Here is a 22204-nt window from a genome sequence, read left to right as displayed (position 1 = left end):
AGTTCCACAAGGTTCTGTGCTAGGACCAATTTTATTCACTTTATACATGTTTCCCTTAGGCAGTATTATTAGACAGCATTGCTTAAATTTTCATTGTTACGCAGATGATACCCAGCTTTATCTATCCATGAAGCCAGAGGACACACACCAATTAGCTAAACTGCAGGATTGTCTTACAGACATAAAGACATGGATGACCTCTAATTTCCTGCTTTTAAACTCAGATAAAGCTGAAGTTATTGTACTTGGCCCCACAAATCTTAGAAACATGGTGTCTAACCAGATCCTTACTCTGGATGGCATTACCCTGACCTCTAGTAATACTGTGAGAAATCTTGGAGTCATTTTTGATCAGGATATGTCATTCAATGTGCATATTAAACAAATATGTAGGACTGCTTTTTTTTTGCATTTGCGCAATATCTCTAAAATTAGAAAGGTCTTGTCTCAGAGTGATGCTGAAAAACTAATTCATGCATTTATTTCCTCTAGGCTGGACTATTGTAATTCATTATTATCAGGTTGTCCTAAAAGTTCCCTGAAAAGCTTTCAGTTAATTCAAAATGCTGCAGCTAGAGTACTGACAGGGACTAGAAGCAGAGAGCATATCTCACCCATATTGGCCTCTCTTCATTGGCTTCCTGTTAATTCTAGAATAGAATTTAAAATTCTTCTTCGTACTTATAAGGTTTGAATAATCAGGTCCCATCTTATCTTAGGGACCTCATAGTACCATATCACCCCAACAGAGCGCTTCGCTCTCAGACTGCAGGCTTACTTGTAGTTCCTAGGGTTTGTAAGAGTAGAATGGGAGGCAGAGCCTTCGGCTTTCAGGCTCCTCTCCTCTGGAACCAGCTCCCAATTCAGATCAGGGAGACAGACACCCTCTCTACTTTTAAGATTAGGCTTAAAACCTTCCTTTTTGCTAAAGCTTATAGTTAGGGTTGGATCAGGTGACCCTGAACCATCCCTTAGTTATGCTGCTATAGACTTAGACTGCTGGGGGGTGTTACTGTCTCTTTTTGCTCTGTATGCACCACTCTGCATTTAATCATTAGTGATTGATCTCTGCTCTCTTCCACAGCATGTCTTTTTCCTGGTTCTCTCACTCAGCCCCAACCAGTCCCAGCAGAAAACTGCCCCTCCCTGAGCCCGGTTCTGCTGGAGGTTTCTTCCTGTTAAAAGGGAGTTTTTCCTTCCCACTGTCGCCAAGTGCTTGCTCACAGGGGGTCGTTTTGACCGTTGGGGTTTTCCGTAATTATTGTATGGCCTTGCCTTACAATATAAAGCGCCTTGGGGCAGCTGTTTGTTGTGATTTGGCGCTATATAAATAAAATTGATTTGATCTGAATTGATTTGATTTACAGCGGTGGGCAGGTTGATGGACGAAATCTGTCAGTTTCTTCATCTGTTGATGGCCTTTTTTTTTTTTTTTGTGCAGCAGCAACAACAGCCTCCCAAATGCTGTTCAAAGAGGTGCGTTGTTTTCTCGTTCCGTTTAAGAAGGGCTCACGAGTTGTCAATTGAGTAGGTACTGTACATGATGATGCACTTCCAGGTTTTGTTTTGCTGTTCTGCTATGTAGGTTGTTTTCTACGGCTAAAACTAATGCTGAGCAACGTCTACACAAAAGTAATCTTTTTTAAATACAAGACAGTGTTTGAGTTCTGTGTTTAAGAACAATTTCTATAGCCCATGAGAATGTTTTGTCTTAAGCATGAGTAGCACGATGTGGCAGTCTGTCTCTTTTATCACGTTTCACCACCATTGTGAGCACACAGTGGGACGTTACCAAGTGCATAAATTATATTTTGGAGAGAAAATATTAATCTTAGTAACCATGGTTAGGTGAAGTGGAAACTTTAAACTGACTGTAGGTGTGCCTGAGGGTGTGAATGTGTTTGTTTGTCTATATGTGGCCCTGTGACAGACTGGTGTCCTGTCCAGGGTGTACCTCACGCCCTATAGGTGCAGTGACATGTGCATGACTTTGATTCACGCACCAGCACGCCCGTTGCTGTGACGATCCCACCCGCTGTAATCCCAGCTGGACGCCGTTCTTTGTTCTACCACATGCCACGTGCTCTGTGCTGGACGCTGTGTATATAAAATAATTATTTTGTGGTGGATTAATCATTTTCTCTGCAAATTGGCTGCCTCTAACCGCCTCCTGAATCACAGAGGAGGCTTCAGCTGGTGCCGTTTGTGCACATGCGCACCTGCGCGCCTAACAAGCTGGATAAAGCATTTTGAGTCATCTAAAATGGTCATTATTTGTCATGTTTACATTGTCATGGCTTGGTAAAACAGATGTGTGTTCTTTCCTTCTTGTGTGCAGCTGTTAAACGTATGTTTATGAGAGATTTAACTGACATCACCACTCGCTCTGTTCACTTCTTTACTCCACTTGATGAGCAGTGGAGTGAAATCACCTGCTGGAGTCAGTGGATGCAGAGAAAACCTGTACCCTCTTGGCCTTTTCTGGAATACTTTGGACACCACTGATCTTAGCCGATGGTTTGAGGTTTTGCTGAAGAATTCTGAGATAGTCCTCCTTAATTGTTATTTCATCCACTTTGTGCAATGCACCAGCTCTACAGCTAGCAAAACTGGCCAAGAGCATGATGGTACCACCACTATGCTGAACAGTTGGTAGAATTTGTCTGTCCATATGGTCAGCTGCAAACTCATGTCAACTCTGAATGTGTTTATTTTGGAGCAGGGCCTTCTTATTTGGACGGCAGACTCTTTGTCAGTGATGATTTAATTGTACAACCCCTGGCAAAAATTATGGAATCACCAGCCTCAGAGGATGTTCATTCAGTTGTTTAATTTTGTAGAAAAAAAGCAGATCACAGACATGACACAAAACTAAAGTAATTTCAAATGACAACTTTCTGGCTTTAAGAAACACTATAAGAAATCAAGAAAAAAAGATTGTGGCAGTCAGTAACGGTTACTTTTTTAGACCAAGCAGAGGAAAAAAATATGGAATCACTCAATTCTGAGGAATAAATTATGGAATCACCCTGTAAATTTTCATCCCCCAAACTAACACCTGCATCAAATCAGATCTACTAGTTGACACTGACCCTATGCCATGACATTGACCCTATGTGTCTTTTTACAAGGAATGTTTTCGCAGTTTTTGCTCTATGGCAAGATGCATTATCATCTTGAAACATCCCCAAACATCCTTTCAATTGTCCAAAATATCAACGTAAACTTGTGCATTTATTGATGATGTAATGACAGCCATCTCCCCAGTGCCTTTACCTTACATGCAGCCCCATATCATCAATGACTGTGGAAATTTACATGTTCTCTTCAGGCAGTCATCATTATAAATCTCATTGGAACGGCACCAAACAAAAGTTCCAGCATCATCACCTTGCCCAATGCAGATTCGAGATTCATCACTGAATATGACTTTCATCCAGTCATCCACAGTCCACGAATGCTTTTCCTTAGCCCATTGTAACCTTGTTTTTTTTCTGTTTAGGTGTTAATGATGGCTTTCGTTTAGCTTTTCTGTATGTAAATCCCATTTCCTTTAGGCGGTTTGTTACAGTTTGGTCACAGACGTTGACTCCGTTTTCTTCCCATTCGTTCCTCATTTGTTTTGTTGTACATTTTTCGATTTTTGAGACATATTGTTTTAAGTTTTCTGTCTTGACGCTTTGATGTCTTCCTTGGTCTACCAATATGTTTGCCTTTAACAACCTTCCCATGTTGTTTGTATTTGGTCCAGAGTTTAGACACAGCTGACTGTGAATAACCAACATCTTTTGCAATATTGCATGATGATTTACTCTCTTTTAAGAGTTTGATAATCCTCTCCTTTGTTTCAATTGACATCTCTCGTGTTGGAGCCATGATTCATGTCAGTCCACTTGGTGCAACAGCTCTCCAATGTGTGTTCACTCCTTTTTAGATGCAGACTAACGAGCAGATCTGATATGATGCAGGTGTTAGTTTTGGGGATGAAAATTTACAGGGTAATTCCATAATTTTTTCCTCAGAATTGAGTGATTCCATATTTTTTTCCTCTGCTTGGTCTAAAAAAGTAACCGTTACTGACTGCCACAATCTTTTTTTCTTGATTTCTTATAGTGTTTCTTAAAGCCAGAAAGTTGCCATTTGAAATTACTTTAGTTTTGTGTCATGTCTGTGATCTGCTTTTTTCCTACAAAATTAAACAACTGAATGAACATCCTCAGAGGCTGGTGATTCCATAATTTTTGCCAGGGGTTGTAGACAGTCACACTGGTGACCCAGCAGCATCCTGTTTATGGCAGTCCTGTGCCTTGGTGGTTCCTGAGTTGACCAGCAGAACCAATTTGGATCCTATTCTAGACCTTTGCCAAGTGTCTACAAGTCTCATTAATCTGTACTTGTGAACACTTGTTTGAACTCCTGTCTTTGGAATCTACAAGAGTATAGAAATGACTCCTCCAAGAGACATTTCTGACTTTTGTAAGTCTATGATCCTGTTTCTTAAATCTCTAGTGAACTCCTTGGATATTCCCACTCTACCTTGTGTTGGTCAATCCAATGAGTGCTGTCAAGCAACCACTTTTATTTTGACACAGAGAAGCTGCCAGCTGTAGGCAATCATCATTCCTAACAATAAGTTAAGAGGCCTTGGCAAGTCAAAACACATTTTGGAACTTTTAAGAATAGTATCTTTGGCTTATCCCATTTGCTTGTGGTTACCATAGCAGATCCAGCATACGTCAGCATGCTAATTTGCAACATGTTTTACAGATCATGACCGAGTGGTGCTTTGAACCACAGAATTTCTTTCTGTGATGCAAGAGACCAAACCGCTGCCCCACAGTGTAGCCTGTTAAGTGACTTTCAGCACCAGTGAATTAATAATCTAAATGGCTGGATGTATATTTTTGACCTTGTATGCATAATTTTGACCCTGTTGATTAACCCAAAATAAAATGAATTTGCACAAAATTGCTTTGTTGTTGTTGGTTTTACAGAAAAATAAATAAATGGATAATCATGCTATTTCAAATAGGCCTCAATGGGTTATTGTAATCATGATTTTGTACAAAAGCAGTATCTACAAATGGCTTAGTCTTTGGCAACAAATGTGAGAAAATTACTGAAATGCTGAAATTACTGAAATGAAACAATTGTTCTTCAAAGAAAGACGGGAAGGGATCTGCACATTTCTCTTTCTACAGTGCACAGTATCTTGAAACGATTCAAGGAATATGGAGGAATTTCAGTGTGTAAAGGGCAAGGGCATAAACCTAAGATAAACACTTGCACTCTTCAATCTGTCAGACAGCACTGCATCAAGAACCACCATTCATCAATAGCTGATATAGCCTCAGGGCCTAGAGATTACTTTGTGAAACATTTGTCAAGCACTAAAATACAGTTACAAGGGTAGGCTGAAAAGTTCTAAGGCTCACTATAATGCAGTTAATGCATTACTCCATGGGGAGCCTTAGAACTTTTCAGCCTACCCTCGTACATTCACAAATGCCACTTAAATCTTTATTGTGCAAAAATAATAAGCCTTACATTCACCTTGTCCAGAAGTTGGATTGGCTTCTCTGTGTTCTGAGTCACCTGGCTTGGACATCACACAGTGGAAATGTGCATTGTCGTCAGACAAATCAGTATTCCAGATGTTCTTTGGAAAAAAAATGAACACTGTGTGCTCTGGACTAAGCACAGATAGGACTATCCAGGCTGTTATCAGCAACAAATCCAAAACCCAGGGTTTATCAAGGTATGGGATTGTGTCAGTGTCCTTGGCAAAGGCCATGTTTTAGTGATGGCAGCACTAATGCAGAAATTTACACTGAGATTTTAGAACAACAAATGCTGCCTTTGAGGCACGATCTTTTCAAGGAACATTCATGCATTTTTCATCAAGACAATGTAAATCCACATTTTGCACACATTACAAAGGCTGCAGGAGAAGACAGTACAGATACTGGATTGACCTGCCTGCAATCTTGACCTGTCCCCAGCAAAAAATGTGTGGAGAATTCATGTTCATGCAACAGTGATGACCCTGTACTGCTGCACACTTTAAGACATGTTTTCAGGAAAATTGGAAAAAAATAACAACTGAAACACTTCATCACTTCGTATGCTCAAAGTCAAAATGTCTTTTAAATGTGTTCTGTGTAGTGTCCCAACGTTTTTGGTGTGGGAACCCACAGCAACACGGGGAGAACATGCAGACCTCACTCATATTGCTATTACTGTTATTATCATTATTGTTAGTAGTACTAGTAGTAGTAATAGTATAACTCACTGTGTGATGATATAGTTCTTTCCAGTGTATGTTAATGGGTGCAAATCACTGAGCGTTTCCAAAGCCTAGGGACAAAATAATGACGTAATTAATATTATTGTTCATGACATTATACCACATATATTCTTTACATAGAAAGACATATAGGTGAATGATGTTGTAATACCATGTCCGACCGCATGGGGGCAGCATCACACCATGTATTGCCTCAGGTGAGTTTAACCTCCACTTTACTTTTCAGTAAGAACATTTATCCGTTTGGTTTCAGAGATTGTTGCAATGTTTATTTATTGTTTGACATGAACATGGTACAAATGTTCACGTATAAGATTTGTGCGCACTAAAATGTTAGCTTTATCAGAGATTGCCTCAAAAGAAACTCGAGCACGCGCTCAAAGAGCAAACCTCCGCCAACACTAGTTTCCAATTCCACGAACTTTTACTTTGGAAAAAATCTTCAAGGTCAAATTCCTGTTAGAAGTGGATTTTCATAAGATAACAGATAATACAAAATATAGATCAAAAGGGCTTTTCAATGTTAAAATCAAATATCCATAATATGGATCAGATTAAGATCAAACTTAGTCTATTGATTGAGAGGGCCAGTTTGTACCTTCTTGCCACAAATGAGAGTGATTGAGGCACTTTTGATTGTGATATAATGTAAAATATACACCAAATGGGCTTTTTAATATTAAATTCAAATGTCCACAAAATCCACAATCTGGATCAGATCCAGATCAAATATTGTCAGGTGATAGTGAGTGCCAGTCTGCACCTCACCTTCAAATATGAGAGTGATTGGGGCACGTTTGATTAAGATATAATGTAAAATATACATTAAATGGGGGTTTCAATGTTAAATTTAAGTAGCCACAAAATCTGTAATGTGGATCAGATCCGGATTAAACTTTGTCAGTTGATAAAGGATACCATCTTACTCTCAAATATGGAAGAAATTTTAACTTTTTTGACAGAGTTATGAATTTTTGAAAATTCATTCAAGGATAAGGATTTTTTAAATTTTCCAACATTTTTTCTTGACTTTGACCTTTGACCTATGACTTTGATAATTGAATCAGTTGTTGTCTATCAGGACATGAATCCTCTGTTAAAAAAAAAAAAAAAATCATAATGATATATGAAAAATTGTGGACAGGGTTGCCAACTTTGGGACTTTGGCTGTAGTGAGACTCTGCACGTACATAGTGTGCGCCAAATATTTTGTGTAACTCTAATTTTTTTTAAAAAGTTCTTGTTTACTAAGTCAAGCAGTGGTGCGAAGCTCGCTCATGGTACAGGGAGTCCCAAACAGAAAGTGCCAAATTTTGAGTCCACAGTGAAACAGGAAATGTCAAACACTTCTTGGATTGACACTTCCTGCATTGACAGTAGATGAGATCTCGTGGAATATTTGCGGGAATTCTGTGGCAAGTTCAGACTGAAACAGGAAGTGCAAAATTTTGAGCCTACAGTGAAATAGGAAATGTCAAATGTTGAACACTTCCGGATTGACAAGACAGGAGATCTTATGGGATCTTGCGGGAATTCAGTGGCAATTTGAGACTGAAACAGGAAGTGCCAACTTTTGAGTCCGCAGTGAAACAGGAAATATCAAAAGTGTTTAACTTTGGAAAGTTTTTTAATAATCCCCCTGGGTTTGATCTTTTTTTCTTTTTTTTTTTTAATTAACCTGTTCTTTGGTATGTTGTTTTTGCTGTTGAACACTTCCTGCTTTGACAATAAACGAGATCTCATGGGATATCGCGGGAATTCAGTGGGAGGTTGAGACTGAAACAGGAAGTGCAAAATTTTGAGTCCACGGTGAAACAGGAAATGTCAAATGTTGAACACTTCCTGGCATGGATGTAGCTGGGTTGCGCTGGACTCCCCTGAAATCTGATTGGACAGCCCAGGTGCCACCGAGACAATTGACATGTCGCAGCACCACGTCTGGTTGAAAAGAGCCATTTTGAAATTGGTGACACATATTGACTGCTAGGGCCCTCCTGTACAGTAGTTGGTTTTTAATGTCTAAAATTATCTTCCTTAAACTCAAACCGATAGCAAATCTCTACAACTTTGTATAAATTTAATTCCATCCATCCATTTTCTTCCGCTTTATCCGGAGTTGGGTCGTGGGGGCAGCAGCTCAAGCAAAGCCGCCCAGACCTCCCGATCCACACACACCTCCCCCAGCTCCTCCGGGGGAACCCCAAGGCGTTCCCAAGCCAGCCGAGAGATGTAGTCCCTCCAGCGTGTCCTGGGTCTTCCCCGGGGCCTCCTCCCAATGGGACGTGCCCGGAACATCTCTCCAGCGAGGCGTCCAGGGAGCATCCGGAAAAGATGCCTGAGCCACCTCAACTGACTCCTTTCGAAATTTTGAAATTAAATTTAATTAAAAGTATAAAATACAGGCTTCCTGATGGAGTGGTGTAGAGGATGTTTTTCTTAAAAAGAAGACCTGAAAGTTCCACCAATTTGGCCATATTGTGCAGCCCTACTGTGACGTAGCTGAAAAGTTAGAATCTGAATTTACGTCGACATAAAAAAAAATGCTTAAAGTGGCAGGGGGTTAACAGGGGCGAAGAAACTTAAGATTTTTTAGCTATGCATATGAACCTCAGAAGTATTTACTGAAAAAAGTTTGAAGGACCTAAATTACGAGGTCTATTTGAAAAGTATCTGACCTTATTATTTTTTTCAAAAACCATATGGATTTGAATCACGTGTGATTGCATCAGACCAGCTTGAACCCTCGTGCACATGCGTGAGTTTTTCCACGCCTGTCGGTTGCGTCATTCACCTGTGAGCAGGCTTTGAGTGAGGAGTGGTCCAGCCCCCTCTGCGGATTTTCATTGTCAGGAAATGGCGGAATGATTTGGGCTTTTTTCCATCAGAATTTTTTCAGAAACTGTTAGAGACTGGCAGCTGGAAACCATTCGAAAAATTTATCTGGCTTTCGGTGAAAATTTTACGGGTTTCACAGAGAATAAGGAGTGTTACTACAGCTTTAAGTACGGCTTTAAGGACACTCGGTGCGCCGCGCTCCGTGCCGCCATCGAGAGCCACAAACCACCGGTTCATTTCTAAACGGATGGCTGTCTGGATCCGTGACCGTCGTGTGCACTTTTTCTGGTTATCACAAGAGCTGGACATCAACCAGTTTCCGGCAGATTTCACTTTTAACAAGAGATTTTGTCATGGAAAGCCAAGCGGAGGCTTCGCGCGTCACGACCGATTTGCTGATGGAGCGAGACAAAGGAACACCTCCGTTTTGGTCTCACAGGACGGCTCTGAGATGGCGCTCAGACAGCTGTCGGTGGTTTTTCCATCGAGTGATTATCCGAGAAATTGTGGATGTGCCTGGACATGCCAGAACATGTCCCGTGAGGCTTCATCACGGCATTGCTTTGCGCCATGCGGCACCGCCACGACGCGCGGAATTCCTCCGCACGTCTGTCTCAATGTGCCGAAAAAGTGCTGATGTCCACGTCTTTTCACAATTCCTGTGCTAGTCAGATGACGTCCCGGATAAAACACAGCGTCCAGTTTGGAAATGAATGGCACTTTCCACTGTTACAGGAGTTTTTGTCATGGAAAGAGGAGCGGAGGCTTCGCGCGTCGCGGCGGTGCCGCATGGCACACAGCAACGCCGTGATGAAGCCTCACGGGACATGTTCTGGCATGTCCAGGCACATCCACAATTTCTTGGATAATCACTCGATGGAAAAACCACGACAGCTGTCTGAACGCCATCTCAAAGCCGTCCTGTGAGACCAAAACGGAGGTGTTCCTTTGTCTCGCTCCATCAGCAAATCAGTCGTGACCCGCGAAGCCTCCGCTCGGCATTCCATGACAAAATCTCTTGTTAAAAGTGAAATCTGCCGGAAAATGGTTGATGTCCAGCTCTTGTGATAACCAGAGAAAGTACACACGACGGTCCGGCTCCACAGAGCCATCTGTTTAGAAATGATCCGGTGGTTTGTGGCTCTTGATGGCGGCACAGAACGCGGCGCGCCGAGCGTCCTTAAAGCCGTCCTTAAAGCTGTAGTAACAGTCCTTATTCTCTGTGAAGCCCGTAAAATTTTCACCGAAAGCCGCAATCACACGTGATTCAAATCCATATGGTTTTTGAAAAAAATAATAAGGTCGGATACTTTTCTAATAGACCTCGTACATGGTGAGGACTCTTTTCCAGGCATGTAAGATGGAAATAAAGAAAATGCTTAAAAATGGTGGTGATTAAGACGGCCGTAGTCCCAACTACTACAGAAGATTCTTGCTATGCTCCTAGCATATTTACTGAAAATAAAGTGTGACAGACCTAAATGAGATGGCGAGGACTGTTTTTCCAGGCATGTGAGAATGCAAATAAAGAAAATTCTTAAAGTGGTAGGGTGTTAAGAGGGCAGTAGTTGGGGGTCTGGGGGGTGAAGCTGAAGTTTCGTAGCCATGCTAATGCTCTGCAGAATCATTTACTGAAAAAAAAGTCTGAAGGACCTAAATGACATGGTGAGATGCTGATTAGCTTCACTCGTTCATATCTGCGATATATACATATTAACACAAGTATATTATTAATGTCTTTAAACCAAAATATCGTTAAAAAAAATTCAAGATGCACATAGAACCTTTATTATTTAACACACATAACAGTGCCTGTTTCATTGTTCCATGCAAGTACTATGTTAAAGATTGGCCAGCAGATGTCACCATACTTAATTGTCTCAAATACTTCTAAACAATGAACCATTTCAACACAATTTCAAGCCAATTGCTTCATATTGATTCAGTGGTTCAAAATGCTTTGATTTCTCCATCAGTAATAATTTAGCAATAAAATACACCAGTGACCATATTTTTTTAGCGCATGTGCATGGATAGACTTAAAATCATGAATACTTGCTAACCAGGTCATTAATGTACACCATGTTTCAATTTAAATTACTTATTTTGCAACTAGTTGAAGACTGTAGCCTACTGTCTCAACACACAATTAGTCTGATAAGGTTACATCTATAGTGACAAGGGGCCCAATTTTATTAGACAATAGATTATTTGATTTGTTGGGCTATTTATGGGTTGGGGTGGACTTTGCACAGAGCGCCCTCTGGTGGCCATTTTTGGCAGATGAAAACATTGCCAGGTTCTATACAAATACATGTAATTGGATCACTTTTGAAAGGGGTCAGACTCATCAATGCTTGTATTGTATTGTAATGCTTGAGATTGTATGGCTTTGCCTTACAATATAAAGCGCCTTGGGGCAACTGTGTGTTGTGATTTGTCGCTATATAAATAAAATTGATTTGATTTGATCAATAAAATCAGTTTAATGTACAATGGTTCATTTCAGGTCAGCTTGGTGTGTAAATCACAGGCAATGAGAGCCATCAACTCGCTGTTACAAGCAAGTTAGAGACAAAACAAACCCATCTGATTTCACTAGACAATCAATGCAGCCCAAGCTTGTTTTCATCGGACGACCAGTCACGGAAGTACGAATTCTCGCCTTCGGATTTTCCACTTCACCAGAAGTGACGTGTATCCGCTCCAACCCAATGTCATCCAAAAAGTGGCTGAATCAGAAACAAGCTTTGAACCTATGCTGGAATTCTCTCTGAACTCTTTGCACAGCTAATGTATCAGGTGCAAGGTTTTCAGTGAATCAATGATCAGAGAATACTGCAGTCAGAACGTTGTAAACAGATGTTAACAGCTGTTTCGGGTGTGTGCCTCATACTCCTTTCATTAAGAAACAATGCGCTGTGGTCTGGTCTAGTCTAATCTAGTCATCAACACAAAATTAACAGGAGAAATTTTTATTTTGGCGTGACACTTATGCGTGAGAACGTGAGTGCCAGATGCATGAGAGTTGGCAACCCTGCTGTGGGTTCTAGGCTGTTCACAAACAAACAAACAAACAAACAAAGAGTGAAAACATAACCTCCGCCCAACTAATGACATATGGTGGGTTGGTAAGATGTAAAAATGAACTCACCCTCTTTGTAGGCAGTTCCACCACAAATAAAAAGGCCAAACAGGCAACACGTAAATATAAATTTAAGTGGGGGGAAAAAAAATCCATCAATCGGCCATCATAGATACCAGTAGGTTTCTGAGAATAATTGATTGAAGAAAAATTTTTTTTTGATGTTATTCTCATGGGATCTTCTGGAGAGGCTCCACCTTATTCCAAGCCCCCACGAGGCTTTGCTTGAATTATGTGCGAGAATGAACAGGTGTTGTGCAAAATTCAGTTCCCCTGAAATAATCTGTTTCCCTGGCATCGGGAGCGCGCACAGCAGCCGTAGAGGCCATCGATTTATATTTAATCCATTAGATAGCGGATGCAACCTGTGAGCTGTTGCCAGCAGTCGACATCTTGCTTAGTGTTATTATGCATCATCAGTATCGGTAAGCTAATCATTAGCTTCCTGAGTAGCTCATAAATAACTGCAGGCTGTTGCTATTAAGTATTAAAATTGTGGCTGTCAAAAATAAAGCGTTAATATAGATTAATTAGTTACAGCACCTTTTATGCCTTCAGTCACACTTTGCTATGTTTTGTTTTGACGTCAGTGACTTGAGGCCTGTACTACGAAGCGGGGTTAACTTACTCAGATGTAACCCAGGGTTAACTTCTTAAATCGGGGTTGAAAGATGTTGATTTGTTAAACCTGTGTTAACCTAATTGGAGTTTGTGCACGTTCACATAAAAGGGGCAGGTTGCAGCGCACGTCACCATTTTTCAATGATGGCGCGGTCACCTTACTTTACCGTAGAAGAATGCACGATTATTATGTGGAGCTATGAGGAATTTAAATTAACGTTAAGGGGGAAATCGAACACATCGTCTGCCAATAAAGCAAGACAGGCTTGTTGGCAACGTATTGCTGATCGGGTAAATGCGTAAGTACAATTCAATTGTTCTCCAAATCTGTTACAGATGATTAACCTGTGGAATGTCTGATATGTGTACAATTATGACCTTCTTTCATTAATTATGCCCAGATGCAACACGATTCAGAAGTGGGCATAGGCCTACTAATAGATGTTAGGTTAATTTAATGTTTCCTAAATAGGCTACCTATCTAAGGATTTAAAGCCATTAATGGTCATTCTGTTAACATAGTTACATATATATCACTTTGGCATGAAGGTTATCCAACAGGACAGCCCCATGTGGGGAGAAAAAGAATGTGAAATATGTAATTATAGTAATTGTATATTAGAATATTTAGAAAAATCATCCAAACCAAAGCAACCCTTATGTGGCAGAAATAAGTGAAAAGAAGGTGAGCTTAGAGTGGACTACATGATAATGGGTATATGAAATAGGCCGAATAGAATGGCTGTACCTTTACATTGATACTGTGAAAAGATTTGCGATTGACATAATCGCCCTCGTGCTCTCCCAGGGGTGTACTGATTGGGATTTGCGTGCAGTCAGTGGCTCCTATTACTCTTGGGAAACCTAGGAGAATTTGTTATTGATAAGCTCCACTACGCCTAATTAATGGACATGCATTAGACCTATTTTGATATTAGTAATTACCCGCGATTGCATAATTGATTTGCATTGCGGATAAATGGCCAGGGAAAACAACAAATGCATCCAACAGTTTAGATAGAGCAAGTACTACTTTGCGAATCATACGACATACAGTATTCTTGCTCAGATGTTCAGCATCACCGATGGAATACATAAATTGTCCACTGGCAAAATATCTAAGCGCAAGGCACATTATCTGCTCGATCGTCAGGGCATTGCTACGATGGGTGATGTTACAGCCGTCTGGCCCGATCAGCTGACAAAGATAACGAATTCCCTCGGCTGAGAATCTATATCTTTCATGGAGAATATCGTCCGGGTATGTCAGCGGATTCTGGCGGTCTTTAAAAGCCCTCGCCCTGTAAAGAGAGCCCCTCACAATTTGTGCCCCAATATCAAACGGATCATCCAGGTAGGCCGGCATTGTCTTCGGAGTGATTGACGGTGGATGGGTGATACTTATAAATGGAGTGGTTAAGCGAAAACCTCAAGCTAACCTAGAACATAGCCTGCTCGGAGCAGGTATGGCACACAGCGTAAATTGCCATGGCAGCATACATCAATCAAAACCTATCCACCTTTCGTAGTACGGGTTAACCGGGAAGTTACTCCACACATCATCAACTTACTCCCGAAGTTAGCCTGATAAGCCAGTAACCCCGCTTCGTAGTACAGGCCCTTGGTCTGTAAATGAAGACTTGTTAATAAGAGCAATAACTGGGTTAGATGTCAATACTTTTTATGCCAAAGTAACTTGCTTTGACAACTTATTGTTAAATCTCAAATGTGGGAGGTTTTAATGACCGTGAATTAACATTGTCACTGAACTCGAACAGGCTTAAATCTATTAAAAATATTTGATTCGTGTTTTGAGCTTTTAACTTATCGTGGCTGGTACAGCCAACTGCAACACACGATCACGGCATTCTCTGTGAAAACTTGTGTATATTAAGTAGAAAAAAACGTGACAGAACGATGCGAGCACGATAGATGTCAAGTAGGAAATGAACGCGACTGTTGGGAAAGTGTAGGAACACGGACCCACAACAGGGGGCGCAAATGAACGGACAATGGAATAGGTCAAATAACAACACTTTACTGTTGCGAATGTGCACAACAAACACAACAAATTACAACAATGGACAAAGGTCAATTCACAAAGGTGTCGTGTGGGCAGGCTCGAAGATAGGAGACGCCTCTCCAAAGTAGAACCGGAACCACACGGTTTCCTCCGCCACAGGACCCCGGGAATACTGGAGCCGCCAAGTTCCGAACTCCCAGGTGGCCACTGCCTCCGCGTGTCGGACCTGGTACTGCTGGCGAGGAACAAGAACACAATTAACGTGGGCGCGTTTGCACCCAGCAACTTGTACGGCAGGGAAGCTACCTCCACCTCTCGTTGGAGAAAAAAGTCTGCAATCACTCACAAAAATCACAAAGGTTACTGTCAAGCAGTCAGCTGAGATTATTACCTTCCAGGTAGAACAATATCTCGGCGATGAGGTGGAGATGCCGTCCTGCTGATATACCCCAGTGATAATTGCCGTCAGCTGTCTCAGGTGATGGGTGACAGCTGTTACCGAGGCTGCTCCTGTGGGGCGGCGGCGCCCTCTGGTGGTGGTGGGCCAGCAGTACCTCCTCTTCAGCGGCCCACACAACAGCGACAGCGGTTTGTTTTCAGCGGCTTGCTGGTTACTATGCATGTTGCTATGTGTGCGTGCTCATCAGGGACCCAGATGTCCAACCGTACCTATAGAAATTAGAGGTGGGCGATACCAGGAATTTTTGTATTGATCCGATACTAAGTAAATACAGGCCCAGTATCGCCGATATTGATACTGATACTTTTCATATTTAAGCTTCATAGATCCAAAGGATCCAAAAGACCTAGGATAGAATTTTGCCAAACATTGTACGTGGCAACAAAATACTTTATTATCACAATCAAGATTTTTGTTTAAAAAATATCACTCAACACAACTTAAAACAAAATCTCCTGAGGTAGAGGGCTGACAAACCACAATACAAGGGTGCGCTGCTCCGTGTTGTGTGACACAGCGCAACGCTGCTCTTACAGACAGAGAGTAGACTTTGATGAATCTGTGTGCGCGCAGGATTGTTCACAAGGATTGTTCATTATTAATACCAGCGTTGGTATCGATATTATCAATATTAGGATCGATCTGCCCACCTCTAATAGAAATCAATGATGTGCTGAATTAAACTTGGGTTAAAGTGATCTGAAAATGCTGTTTTGTGCAGCATTCAGGTGCTGCGACAAGCTGACAAAGGAGTATCAGCTGGTTAAATAAAGGTTAAGTTAAAAAATAAATAATAATGAATTGTGGAGTGAGCTTTCATAACTGTGTATTATATGTAATATAAATAATGTGGGGAAAATGACTAAATTTGCTGACTAAAGGTTACAAAATGATTTTTTTTTTTTGTCTCAATCTGTGTTGTATAAAGTCGTGACTTCAGTTTTACTGCCTGAATGCTTTGTCATGATAAATATCGCACCATTTGTTTAGCAATTCAGTTAAAAGTCTCACTTTGACAAGTCTCAATTGATCCCTTTTTAATTAGCTTCGGGGTTTTTTTCTTCACATCAGGTTTTCCATCTTGAGATATTCTGTAAGAGCAAATTCATAGAATGGAAATGCTTTTTCTCTCAATTTGGTGGGTCAGCTTGGTCCAGAAATTATTGAATAATCTTACTTTCACCCTGGGTGGCATGGCTGTTTCATTTGATTTATTTCATTTGATATTTTCACAGAGAAGCGCTCCATAAAAGCAGCGCCGCAGGTGGATTAAGAACAGTCTTTAATATTCATATCTTTAATATGATGCGAGTGTGTGAAGCCCTTACTTTCACCTCTGATTATTTCCCATCTTTAACTTAACTTTATATTTAAATTAATTCAGGATCAGACTAGTATCTTGTGTTGCGGCAGACATAGTGTGTTTGATGGTATTATTTTCTATCTGGACTGGGACTAACAAATTAATTCAATTATATAAACAGTCTGATTCTCATCTGTATTTGTTTTGACGAATAGTGGCTGTACAAATATGGACTGAGTTTGAATAAATATAACAGTACAGTAATAGCACGGAAAATGTAGATTTATGGTGAAACTCTCTTGAAAACATTGATCATGCCCACATTGATTTCTATTGATGCCTGGTTGTCAAATGCTAACCAAGATGGCAGCGCTCTGTCAACAGCCAGCCAGTGAGCAGATCGCCCCGGTCCTCCATCTAGTGAGTAAATAGAAATCAATGGTAGAGGAGGATTCCAAAGACTGCATATAATTTCTGATTAAGCTGTCGGTAAAACGTCAACACGTAATCGTTTATTGTGTCTAGGTTCTTATTTCATCTTTGAACCTGCTGTTTCCAGTATAAAAATAAAACGTGTTCTTGTTTTTCTGAAACGCAGTCTCTCTCCTACGAGCTCGTCTGACATACATGAAGTGTGATGACTTGCAACGGTATATCTGGTTTCTGTTACATTGACGGCATCCTTATGAAGTGTGAGCTACCACCCCAGCAGAACATCTATCCACACGTCTTGCACGTTCATCCTGGAACAAATTTGTGCAGATCAGAGTTACTACATACTGCAGGTCTGAACTGCAAGAACAGGCTCACTAGAAGGTCTCAGTGTCACTGCTGAATACATCAGGATGTGTCCCAGACAAGGTTCTCCTGGTACAGCACAACTTGCATGGACATCACCCGAGCTATCTGCAAAGTGAAGCTGATGCATTTTACCCAATAAACATACTGGAAGAGGGTCAACAGGTATGAAGTGGATGGTACTTGTCAGCTTTCGCTCTGCTCTTGAAGACTGAGATCACTTCTCATTCTACTGTAGTGCTCTGCAGTCTGTCTGAGCTAGTCACCTATCTGTGCTGTCCCTCCTGTACTTGGCATTGCCTTCCTCTATTGTGCTTGATTCTACTCTTCTCCCAGTGGAGACTGGCTCTACTTGTGAGAAAGAAACAAAAGTTTTCCACAACCTCTATGAAACCAGACACAAGCTACTACTATCTATCTTAATTTGCACAAGATCATATAGAGCATCAATTAAAAGGTAGGAATTTATCACCATGTGGTGCTGACCCCAGGGGTGAACAAAAAGAAAGCAGAAGCAGTCCCAGTGTAGCAGGTGAAGTCCGGATTGAAAAGATGTTCCCGCGAGCATGGCTAATGGGGAATTCCCCTTTGGCTGACCTGGTAGAGTTCTGGTCTTTTGTGCAAGCAGTCCGGGGTTCGATCCCACCGCGGTCCCGGCCACAAAGGTCCTACGGTCACAATTGGCGTTGTCCGCAGGATGTGGGTAGTCATAGAACATGCTTAAATGCACCTGTGACTTCGGAATGAAGTCAAAAATGGTTGGCAGATATGTAGCAAGATGAAGTCCGGATTGAAAAGACATTCCCGCTAGATTGGCTATTTGGGAATTCCCCTTTGGCTGACCTGGTAGAGGAATGGTCTTTAGTGCGAGCAGACCGCGGTCCCGGCCACAAAGGTCCTATGGTCACAATAGCATGCTGCAGCACAGTAGTAAAGACCAGTTGAGGTTCCCTGGTTTTTCTTGAAATATGTATTTGAATGTAAGTAATGCTACTTTTGGCTTATTCTAGTTGATTGTGGAAAATGAATGTCTGGATTAAACAAGGAATTGTATCAGTTTACATCATACTGCACCAAATCATTCCTTAATAAAAAGTAATGTTCTTGAATGGTTTCGTAGTTCCTAGCAGGACGGTTACTACTTCAGTGACATCAACAACGAGATACAACATCACCTGTAATGTGACAGCAGCTTCTGCACATTTAAGAAGATGAGTCTCTCAAAAACCAAGACCAAAAGATCAAACCAAAAATCTTTAACACGACAGTTGTCTTGCCCACTCTTTAATATGGCTCAGAAACCTGAGTCATTTTCAGGTGGCACCTCAGTGGCTAAGTTACCCAGTGTTGGTCTGAATATAAGATTGTTTCTTCCTTGAAATACATCTGAAAAATATAGCGTCACCTTATAATCACAGAGTAACCCGCTACATGTTAAATATATGCACAATAACAGATGGTGAGAATAACCCTTGAAATGACTGTGCCCATTTTATGCAACTTTTTATTAACAACCACCCATAACACCCAAGAACAAGTCAGACTGTGAGGTATTATTTACATGATCATTGTAAATAATACCATCAGTCTCTATGCTTTTTAACTCCAAAATCACTTTGGTGCGCAACTTTAGGACCCCTTCACACATCCAATCCAATCCACCTTTATTTATATAGCACATTTTACCAACACAAACTCTCAAAAGTGCCACACAGAAAACCAAAAACACTAATTAGAAGAAGAAGAAAAATCCCCTCTGCAAATCATTTATGGAAATTGTGGATGCGTTAGGATTTCGGCAATGCATTCGGGACTCGATGCACATTAGTGGAAATACCCTAGATTTGGTTCTCACACGTGGTATTGCTGTCACAAATATTGACATCATGCCTCTTACATCAGTGGTCTCTGATCACTCACTTGTTAAGTTTACAGTTTCGCTGCTGTGTTTAGTGGAACAACAACCTTATTTATCACTATGGCGATGCATCAACTCCTCAACTAAGACTGAACTCGAAGCCAGACTGCCTGATGTCTTAGCTTCACATTTGAAAATACCCAATCAGTAGACAGTCTTGTGGATAGTTTATACTCAGTGCTCAAAGCTACACTCGACATGATTGTGCCACCTGTGTTAAAACCGCGCTCCCCCAAAACACAGTCACCTTGGTGACTGCGTGACCTCAAGCATAAGGCCAGAGGTCTAGAACGAAAATAGCGTAGTTCAAAATTAGAAGTATTCCACCTTGCATGGCGTGATGCTTTCTTAGACTATAAGCATGTATTACTAGCTGCAAAGCGGACTTACTACTCTGATTTGATCAACAAAAACAAGCATAGCTCAAAGTTCTTGTTTGACACGGTGGCAACACTTATTCATGGACAACCACCTGTAGTGCGCACTCCTTTTACAGCACAAGATTTCCTGGATTACTTTGATCCATGCGTTTATCTCTTCTAGATTGAACTACAGCAATGTTCTATTTTCTGGTTTAAAGCAGTCCAGCGTTAGGGCTCTCCAGTTGGTTCAAAATACTGCAGCCAGACTTTTGACACAAAGCAGAAAGTTCGACCACATTACACCCATTTTGGCATCCTTTCACTGGCTTCCTGTCCCAGTGAGACCAGATTTTAAGGTTCTGCTACTAGTCTATAAAATTGTTCATGGGCTGGCACCTCCCTACTTAGCTGACCTAATTAAACCCTACGTACTGGCCCGGCCTTTGCGTTCTCAGGGTGCAGGACTACTTTGTGTCCCTAGGGTGAATAAGAAGTCTGCGGGTCATAGAGCTTTGTCTTATCGTGCCCCTGTTCTGTGCAATGATCTCCCTGCATCAATAAAACAGTCAGATTCTGTGGAGACTTTCAAGTCCAGACTTAAGACACATTTATTTTCCCTTTCGTATGACTAGCATACTGGCATAGTATAGTTTTACGCTTTTTACTCTTTTAATTAATTTTAAAAGAGGCAATCACCTTATTATTTCCTGTTTTTCTTGTTGTTTAATGCTAACAAATTATACTGTATTTCTTGTCTTTCTGATGCCTGATTCTGTTTTTTCTCTCTGTTTAAGGTGTGACTCCATCCAGAGATGGATGTGGTATTTGTGCTGGAGACTCTCCTGTTCAGTGCATCAACTGCATTTCCTGTATATTTGTTTTGTGAATTGTTCTGTAACTTATGTCCGTAGCATGGCCCAAGAAGAGGGTCACCCCTTTGAGCCTGGTGTCCTTGAGGTTTCTTCCTCAGAGGGAGTTTTTCCTTACCACTGCTGCTCTGGGGGTTAGTAAGACTAGACCTTACTTGTGTGAAGCACCTTGAGGCAACTCTGTTGTGATTTGGTGCTATATAAATGAAAATAAATTGAAATTGAATTGAAATTGTGTGTATCACCTGGAATCTGGCCGACACCTGCCGTGAGAGGGTTTGTTGAGCTCTCACAGTGCACTCTCTGTCTTTCAGCCGCTGGTGTGTGCAAATAGTTGTAGCAACAGGTGTAGGAGGCATTGGAGGCAGCTCCAGTTTTACACGTATTGCATACGATTCCTGCTTCATGTGCAGTTCATGCGCAATTTGACCACATTTGTACTATATGTGTGAAAGGGCCCTTAACAAGATCACCTCAATCTTATCTGATCTGGTTGACCTTTTTCAGGGGAAACTTTTAAATAATTATCTAAGCCCTTTAAACCACTGCTATTTCCTAGAATTGATCTATTACTGGCTTTACTTCTTTGCCAGCAACAATTAAGTAACTGTACTTTTTCTCTGATCTCACAGGATGCAAAATCAACCCCCCCCCCCTTTTTTTTTAAATCCCTTGTATGTCACTCTAGAATGGAAGAAGGTGTGAAATCATAATACTTTGTCATTGTCTGTCCATATAGTAATGGGTCTGTGTATTGATTGTGGATACAATCTTGGCTCTTCATGCGGTGTTGCACTTGCAAGAATAAGCGTCCTTTTAGAGTATCTCTTTAAAACAACAAAAAAACAATATCGTGTGATTGCATATTCAATTTCTGAGGATTAAGCTTATTGTTGAACAAATACAGAGCTCCCGGTCAATCCAAAATGTTAATAAATCTCAAACCTGAATGTTTAATGAAGGAAAAGTGAGGTTTGGCTTTCACAGGGAATATGTGTGAACAGTTTTTATGCAACTAAATGAAAAACTAAAATTCCTCCATCTCACTACTTTATGTTCATTTATCAAAATAAATATAGCAAATAAACAACTCAAAATTCACAAAAATTTTTGACATTTCACAAATATTCAGCTGAAAAAAGAAAAAAGTTACCCTGCTTCTCAATAACTGTCATGAGCTTTCCATCTATGGAGTCTGTCAGTTTCTTGATCTGTTGATGATGGTCTTTAAAACCTCGAAAAATCTGTTTTCATGATTTCTTGGCCCAATCTTGTTGCTTGCACTTGTGAATCTCGCCAACAGCCCCACTTCCACTGAGTGGTCTGGGTCAGTACGGCACGGTATACAGGTCAGAACGGTTAAGTCTGGCTTGGCTTGCATTTCCACCGCCAGCAGAACCCTTTGGTCTGGTAGACGGAGCTTGTAGATATAGACATGCACGTGACCGAGAGCGCAAACACTTTCACGCACCCACTCCCCACCACACAGGGGCCAAACAGAGTAATTTAATATTTTTAATTTAATTTTATTTTATTTTTGTCTTGGTGGATCATGGGATTTAT

The 22204-nt window shown here is 41.0% G+C and overlaps 1 long non-coding RNA gene across 1 annotated transcript; it reads left to right on the top strand.

Moving 5' to 3' along the window:
* Nucleotides 1–222: 222 nt before the first annotated feature.
* Nucleotides 223–18530, top strand: LOC117509131. The gene is made up of 3 exons (XR_004560259.1): nt 223–235; nt 7743–7745; nt 18439–18530. It is a non-coding gene; the product is annotated as an uncharacterized LOC117509131 (long non-coding RNA).
* The last annotated feature ends 3674 nt before the right edge of the window (nt 18531–22204 follow it).

The sequence above is a fragment of the Thalassophryne amazonica genome, chromosome 4 (genome assembly GCF_902500255.1).
Source record: "Thalassophryne amazonica chromosome 4, fThaAma1.1, whole genome shotgun sequence".
NCBI lineage: Eukaryota > Metazoa > Chordata > Actinopteri > Batrachoidiformes > Batrachoididae > Thalassophryne > Thalassophryne amazonica.
This window is presented reverse-complemented; position numbering and strand designations above follow the sequence as displayed.